The sequence below is a fragment of the Rattus norvegicus genome, chromosome 16 (genome assembly GCF_036323735.1).
Source record: "Rattus norvegicus strain BN/NHsdMcwi chromosome 16, GRCr8, whole genome shotgun sequence".
NCBI classification, from domain to species: Eukaryota; Metazoa; Chordata; class Mammalia; order Rodentia; family Muridae; genus Rattus; species Rattus norvegicus.
Genome location: NC_086034.1, coordinates 49217206 through 49226048, shown reverse-complemented (window position 1 = coordinate 49226048; position 8843 = coordinate 49217206). Strand labels below are relative to the sequence as shown.

The following is an 8843-nucleotide window of genomic DNA, read 5'->3' as shown; positions in this document are numbered from 1 at the left end:
ATATGAAATGGGTCTCCCTTCCCTCCTCCATGTCCCCCCCTCCTCCTCCTCCTCCTCCTCCTCCTCCTCCTCCTCCTCCTCAGTCTCCCTGAAGTAAAGGCCCAAATGTAGGAAAACAAAACAAAGCAGACCTGTACTCAGTGACTGGGTTAGTGAACGCTGACTGTTCTCTGTGTAGATTTTCCCCATATAGACACATGTTCATTCATTACTTCTGTGAGGGAACAATGAAGAAGTGCATATGTAGGAACTCCCCTGCCTGTTGGGTGCCCATCTAGGACTCCAAGAATAACAGACACAATTATATTCAAATGTAACTACAAAAAATGTGACTCTGACTGGAATATAAATGATTCTTGCTGCCATGTTGAATTGCCCTCACTACAGCACCTCTTCATTAGCAGAAGTAACTAAACAATGGTTCTTCATGTGGTAAGAAGAAGGAGGAGGAATAGGAGGATTAATGCTGTATTGACCTCTGTTGATTATAAGTCCCCTACACCACGAGGGTATTTGTTTTTCCTTAACTTTATCATCTTCAAACACGAGTTATTGGAGTCACTGTGTTTATAAAGCTTTGAGAATAAAGCTTGATATCCCAACGCCATCACTTTGCCCTTGCTGTCTTCCAGGTGTCTTGTAAGCCTTCATTAAGAATAAAGCAGAATTAACAGGGCAGAGAGAGAAAATTTAAAGGCCTGCCTTGCATTGTCTAGAATTGCATGCTGTTTAAATTCTTGCCTATCCAGTGTTTGTCTGTAGTCTTCCTTTATTAAAGGCAGGAGCTGGAGAGGACAGGCTAGGTACTTTTTTTCCCCTAAATTATATCCAAGTACCACCATTAAAGTGAAGAGGCAAAAATAATCAGGCAGAAACAGAGCTGAATTAGGAACTGATGGTTGCTTCAAACAAAGCAAAACAAACAGCTCATTCCTGTGCATTTTCAGAAGTGTAGTTCTACCGAGAGCATATTTAGGATGGGGCATTTCTTGAGTTAAAGTCACCCCAAAGTTATAAAATGAATAATGAGGTGACCCTACATACAGCACACTGATGCCCTCATGAACTTAAATCTGTAACGTAGAGGTGAAATTAAACAGAGTAAGTTGTAGGGATAATTAGCATATAAAAACCTCTTAAAAGAAAAACATACAGAAAGGAAGCCACATTTTTCTGATGTTTCATATTTTATAGTTTGAAAAGTTAAACAAAAAAAATCTCTTTAACTAAAGTAACACTTGGAAAGAAGCAGGCCTATTGGGACCTCTTTTTTTAATGTTTATTAAAAGAAAAAGAGCTTTTGTTAATGTGCCTCCCTTATTACTTTAATTTTCCGTTGGCAGATTCCCACTCTTAGACCCTGTAGACCTGCCAGGCTTGGAAAATGCTTTCTTCTCCAGTCCCTTGAGCAGGCAAGTGACAACTGAAATACGCAGGTAAAGCTAGCACAGGCCGGTCTTTTCAGAGCCAATTTTCTTTGGTGGCAATGACATCCAGGGAGATTCGGTTGTGCTGCACTGCATGTTCCAAGGAACCTTTCTGACAAACACCCCACCTTCTTTTGCCTAAAATAATTAGAGGTGATTAGAAGGCATTTTGGGGGAGAATTATTTCATTTTCCTGTTGTCTCTCATCCCTTTGTACTTTTCCAAGTAGTTTTGACTGGGGGGTTCTTTGTTAAAATTTAGAAGAAGGAGCTAAACCTTATGTACATTTAAAACTCAACAAATTCTTATTTTCTGAGAAATCTGCCTTAATTCACGTTCAAATTGTAAGTTTTCAAACTTCCTAACATATGGCAGAACGGTGGGCATTTAGGAAGGCATGACATCGGCGTGCTCTCCAGGATCACTCTTTAGACAAAGCAGTTGTTACAGGGATTGTGCCAAAGAGCTCTGCCAGTCAGTTGTCGGGGCGCGCTGCGAAGTTAAGTGCATGCCCATTTTATGGTTAAAGGCATCAAGGTTCAGCAATGGAAATCCTTTACAAGACTGGAGTTCAAAGTCTGGGTTTTCTTCAGGTTATATCATCTGTATAAAAAAAACCCCAACTATATCCTGCTTACAGCTGCAAAACATTAGGATAGACATTGGATTTCCATGTTATAAACACTTGCATTCATACTCAAAATTTATAGAAAAGTGTTTCCTTCTCATGAAGCAGTAATTTTACCTTTTTTCCTTGTGGGAATTTAATTTCAATAGGTAGCTATAAAGCGACACTGCTTCCTTGTCATCAGCTAAGATAACATTCCCAAAGTGAAGAGAATTTGAAATTTAGCATAAAGTTATAAAACCCCCACATTATCATATATAAATTAAAAGCAGCCATGAAACAATGCAGTGTCAGGATAATATCTGCACGGAAAACGGTTTGATTTGCTTCAGTTTGCATCTACAGTGATGTGGAGTAGATGTCTCTCACATTAGTAGGGCCTTCTTGGTGCCAGTGTAACATGGGATGACAGTGTCTATTGGACATTCCTGTCAGACATAGCACACCCCATGTACCCATCAGAAAAACAGCTGAATGAGCTGGCAAGACAGCTCAGCAGATAAACGTGCTTATTCCAGTTTTAGTACCTAGATTTGATCCCTGGAATCTGTGAAACTATATAAAGAGAAATGATGCCACAAAGTTGTCTTCTGAACACTTATATACCATGGTACACATATTCCTGCACACACACACACACACACACACACACACACACGCACATACACATACATACACACACATACATACACACAAGACAAACACACACACATACAGACATACACACACAGACACACACAAACATACATAGACAAACGCACACACATACAGACATACACACACAGACACACACAAACATACATAGACAAACGCACACACATACAGACACACACACACAGACACACACAAACATACATAGACAAACGCACACACATACAGACATACACACACAGACACACACAGACATGCACAAACATACACTTACAACATAGCAGCTACTATGCATGTAAATACAAATTTGGAGGGGAAAAAGCCCTCACTGTACATCTCAAAATTGCATAAAGCTACACATTTGAAGAATGGAGTGATAAGACAAACTTGTGATAGTATTTCTGTCAGTCCTCACCCTTTTGTGAACTTCAACACTTAACCCAGTCCGTTGTAACACACATCTCATGCACCCAGCTGGCCTGGAGGAGCTCACAGAGGCTCAAGCTCATGGGAGCATTTCTGCAGTTGGAAAAATGATTCGAAGACAAATTCCGGGTTCACACTTACTATTTAGTGCTAAAGCTTTCTCTGTGATGTTGCTGAAAGACAGTGCTGCCTAGAACATCTCTATGCCCCGGTCCACTGGTCCAGAACAGTCTTCCTCCATAGAGAGTTGGTTTCTATAAGAGGGTGATTGCCCTGCATGGACGACAACTATCTCAATTTTGTAATATCAGCCACACACAGATTTCTAAGATGGGGATGGCGTGATGAGAAGGAGGTGTACTACACACTCATGGGGGAACAACACTATTCTCACTTGTCATAAACGTTGGCAAAGGACAGGTGAAGGAGGAGAATTTGATCAGTTTTGAGGGTCTGAGTGCTCTCTTATAGACTTTGGAAAAGATAGGCCCTTACAAAGAAAACATAAGCACACCTCTGATTATCTCGACTACTCTCAGTTTTGCAAAATCTAAATCGTGATTTCTTTCACTCTCTTTAAGAGGGCTGAATTTTGTTCAAGAACACATTTAGCCCATTCTAATTCTCTCCATAAGCACTATGTACTGAAGCACTTTGAGCTAAAAAAAAAAAAAAATGGATTTAATCTGTATAGCTATGTTTTTGACCCATTTCTTACCTTCTATTACCATTGAGCCCTGTTTTATTATTATTATTATTATTTTAAAAAGCTGCTTAAATGAGATCCTGGGATGTTAAATTTCTCTTCTTTCCTTGAGCATTCTGACTGTGCCATAGCTCCATCTGCTGGAAGTGCTCATCACTAACACTGGCTAGAGCAGGAGCCAGGCAAGACTGCCACTTCACACATTCCATCGGTCTGCCTCTCCCCAGTTCTTCTTTATGACACTCACTCTGAGAGATTGCACATGACTCAACCGCAAGGAGAATAGCAGAGTTCTCAAGGTACAACGGAAACTAAGACTGGAGCTCGTGATAAGCCCATCGCCCAAGTGCATATGTCCAGCACAGGAGACTACATGGAAAATCTGATCTCAAAGTAACAAGGTCGCAGACCTTAGATTTTGAAAACATTCATTTAGGGTTGATTCCCATCTGAATAGCAAAATAGCATTTTTCCCCATAACATCTGATTCCAGGCTTACCGTTCTTCACATTGGGTAGCCTCCTTGGTCTATTTCCACGTGAGAACAAGATGTTAGTTTTAAAGTACTTATTTCTAGTTTCTATGTTTCTCCAAGTTCCAATGCATCTTCTTGCTAGGAGTTTGTGTGTTATTCCATTGGTCTATCCTATTAATTTTCATGGAACCAGAGAATCATTTTATAAATAACCAAATCTCTCTCTCTCTCTCTCTCTCTCTCTCTCTCTCTCTCTCTCTCTCTCAGTATGACGCCTGAGTACACTTGCCAATGCAAATCAGATGGAGGGGGTCAGATACCCTTATGCTGGAGTTCCGTGCAGTTGTAAACCACCCAGTATCCCGGGGGAACTGGACACTGTTCCCCTGGACCAGGAGTAAGTGTTCCCACTGCTGAGCCGTCTTGTCACACACTTGGCTGCTTTGTAAAATCACTACCTTTTCTTTAAATCCTAACACTTTGAGGTACTTTCAATTTATAGTGTCTTATTATTTGCTGATTTTGGACATAGTCTTTCCACGTAGCCCAAATTGGCCTTGAAATTCATATGTTCCTGCCTCATGGGCCCAATTGTAGGAATGCAGCCGCAAGAGTCAACCGTACTGTCCTTTCTTCTCTAAAACACAACCGTAAGTTGACTTATTATTTGTGGCTGTGTTGCTCTATCTTTAAGATTATTGAAGCTGTGTAAAGTTTAAGACTCTCAGATTGTGTCCAAAAATAAGACAGATCTCTCAGCTCCTTCAGTCTAGTCTTGCCCATCACTATATTTTGATTGGTCTACATAGCATTTGTAAGAATGTATACCAGGCTAAACATACAAATTAGGTGTTTGTTTGTTTGTTTGTTTGATTTTTAACAAAGATGTAAGCAAATGTGGTCAGTGAACTACTTTTAGTTTTAACGCTTTATAGGGTTTCTATCATTTACTGACCTGAGTAACCAATAGAAACTGGACATCTTTAGACTACTTCATTCTTTAAGAAAATTATGCTAAATAGAGAACAAGATCAGCTCACTATTTACTCAGCAAATAAATTGAACCCCCCGAAAGTCTGTATAAATACTAACAATGGGTGAATTGGAGCTAACAGTCTGACATCAATAAAATAAACGTATGATAAAATAAAGCACAAAATATGCCTTATTTATCATGATTGAACATATGTCCCTTTGGGAAGATGCATATTGTGGAAGTCCTAAAATTAAGCATATAATATTGAATATATATGGAGCTACATATGCACAATTCCAGTTCATAAAGTTTGCTGGATTATGATGTAACAACTCTTCAATATTTCAGAGAAGTAGATTTTTAGGATTTTAGGATAATTGTGATGAACAACAAGAATCACAGCCAAACGATAAAGAACATTTAATTAATTTTGTGCCGGAATTGAGATGTATTAGATTATTTCTCCATTCCTATTTCCATGTTAAAAGCTTCTTCTTCTTCTTCTTCTTCTTCTTCTTCTTCTTCTTCTTCTTCTTCTTCTTCTTCTTCTTCTTCTTCTTCTTCTTCTTCTTCTTCTTCTTCTTCTTCTTCCTCTTCCTCTTCCTCTTCCTCTTCCTCTTCCTCTTCCTCTTCTTCTTCTTCTTCTTCTTCTTCTTCTTCTTCTTCTTCTTCTTCTTCCCTCCTCTTCTTCCTCCTCTTCCTCTTTCTCCTCCTCTTCCTCTTCCTCCTACTCCTCCTCCTCCTTGATGAAAGTCAAGTTGAGAAAGCAAGTGTGTACATTTATTTTATTTCGCAGGGGCCACCTGTATTTTATATAACATGGCATTTTCTTTGTAGTGAAGGATTGCACCTGAAGTCCCTCCATCTCTGTAAGGCCTTGCTTGATTAACAGACCTCATTCAATAGCCATAAAGAAGCGCATATTTGAGATTAGCATTTTCTGTGGGCTTTTTGATGATTGGCTTGCAGCCAAAGCACTTAGCCTGCTACTCAGGATATATTGTAGAAAACCATATAACTGCACCTAAGAGTCTTTAATTGCTAATTGTTCCTAATAACTGTTTAGTATATAATGCACACAATAATACATGATGTCAGTTTGAATTTCAAGGTTGTTATTCAATCTCAAGTTTCTGCTGTGTTATGTTTTCTTCCTGTGGTTAATGATGTCTAAAAACCCTCTGTGGAGTAACAATCTTAGCTTGGGCAAGAGGCGAGGTCTGTATTAGAAGAATAACAATGAAAAACACAAAATCTAGGTTTGAGTAATAGCTTATTATCGTCAGAAGGCAATAGCAAATTCTGTACAGAACGAACAGCTACTTTTGCGTTTCGAACTATAACACACATCTCAATTCTCATGCAGGATCTTTTTGGAACTGAGAATTTTTACCTACATTGTGACCTGAATCCTTAGGTTCTGGAAACTATTTTCTTATGGTCTGACTCTAAATGGACTGAGGTAAGCTTCCATTAATTCTTAGGAATTCTCTCTCTCTCTCTCTCTCTCTCTCTCTCTCTCTCTCTCTCCTGTCTCTCACTAATTAGTTTCTCCCCTTGCACAAGCACAGACAAAAACATGAAAATATTGTTCTAATAATTATGGGAAAATAAGTAATGTAAAATGGTGGCCAACATTGTGCTACCTAATAATCCTTCACATGCTTTTCTTTCTCTCTCTCTCTCTCTGCTCCATTTGTAGTTTCACAAAGATCTCCAGGATTTGGGGTTTAAATGTCCTCTGGCTATTTAGAAGTTGGCATCTCATTGCTCCTTCATTGCTGCCAAATGACTTAGTATTTTCTTCATTGACTTTGTTTCTGCCAGATTTTGGAATAGACAGTAAGCAGGATAGGAGAGGCTGGGGAAAGATAAAACTCACTCACAGAAAAAATAGAACAGTTCTGGGAGTCAGAGAGGTAAGATGGGGAGAAGAAAAAAAGCCAAGGAAAAAAAGCAAACCACAGAAGGATCTGTAGATTTGGCTGAAATAGAAACAAAATACAATAACAACAACAACAACAACAACAACAACAACAACAACAACAAAACAGAAATCTAAGACCCCAGTGGAGAAGTGGAAGAGATCAAAGTTCTTCTAATGTCTCCAGAGTACTGAAGAGGAGTGTATGCTTATGTGCAGATACATTGATAGATGCAAAACAATGATCCTTTGCTTTAGTCTTTTTCCAGCAATAAAGTTATCCTTTATTCTCTCATTCTGACTTATTCCTTTGACTAATTTTCATAAATCATAAAACAGCTACCCTTTTGCTTTGCCTATTTCTGTTCCTTTTTGATCTTTGAGTTAGAATTCCTTCCATGAAAACTTAGCCTTTCCCTTTCCTCCTGAATTTGGGCTCCCTAGTGACGTTCTTTCTGCCACAGAGTTTAGTGAAACAATGTTGAGCTTTCTTGAATGCTACCGCTGGCTTTCTTGGAAGCTTGCCCAACTGACATATGAACAGGCTCGCTAACCTCCTGGAAGATGAGGGACCATGTGGGACAGAGGATGTTTTCCAGCACAGGTGATCCTAGACCAGCCAGCTCCCAGCCAACCTGCTTATAGAAGATGTTGGAATGAATTCAATAGCAACTACCCAGATGAGCCTTGCCCAATATTCTGATCAACAGATTTAAGGATTAAACAAATGTGCCTTAAGTCATTATTTTGAGTTTTTCTTTTAAATAAACTTTATCCTATCTGTAGTTAAATTCTTTATATCAGGCAACTTATTTTCACTTATGTAAGTAATAGTATTTTTCAAAAGAAATCCATGTTTAAAATGAAGCTTTTCTTAAATCTTTTTTATATAAATCTGCTAAGAAATTTACATGAACACCTGCCCATATTAATTTCATTTATGGTTCAAGGCACAACACAGTTTGGAAGATTTTAATCTGTAATTCTGGCACTTAAAATAGAATTTACTGGGATAGTATCTTTGGTGTGGTTCAAAGTCTAATGCATGTTTGTCCAATACAAATGCTCACTTAATAATATGAGAGACGTTTCCTCCTTGAATCCTAGTAGGTATTTTAAGATCTCGATATCAAGGATACTTTGTTGCAGTGAAAAGAAATAGATGTTACAATCACATCATGTGGCTGTAGAGAGGACAGGAGTGTCAGTGGGGTGCTCTGAGATTAGTAATACTAAGAAGTAGTACTGAAGTCTCTTAGGAATAAAGAAGTAACAATGGTGACCAGTAGCTGTGGCATTCTCAAACAACGATGGGATGACCTGTAATGAAAGGAACCCTGATGTCATTTTCTCCCCACACCTACCTCGCTCAGTTCCTCAAATTGGCTAAAAACTCACAAGTCATAGGCTCATGCCAGTCACACTCAAGCAATTTAGCCATACAGAAATCCCATGTAGATGAGACACAGAAAACGATAGACAGAGACTGACACAGCATTGTTCAGTGGGACTCACAAGGATTAGTTCTCTAGCGTAGCTACTGCATAAAGACAGCAAGGAATAAAAGACAGTTTTAGTCCTTTCAACTTTTCTGAGAATAATAGCATCTTGAAATTAGGCAACTACTAAC

The 8843-nt window shown here is 38.8% G+C and overlaps 1 protein-coding gene across 12 annotated transcripts in view; it reads right to left on the bottom strand.

The window, feature by feature from the left end:
* The window catches only part of Tenm3 (teneurin transmembrane protein 3), a 2726621-nt gene that overhangs the window by 1485304 nt on the left and 1232474 nt on the right, over positions 1-8843 (bottom strand). The window lies entirely within an intron of this gene.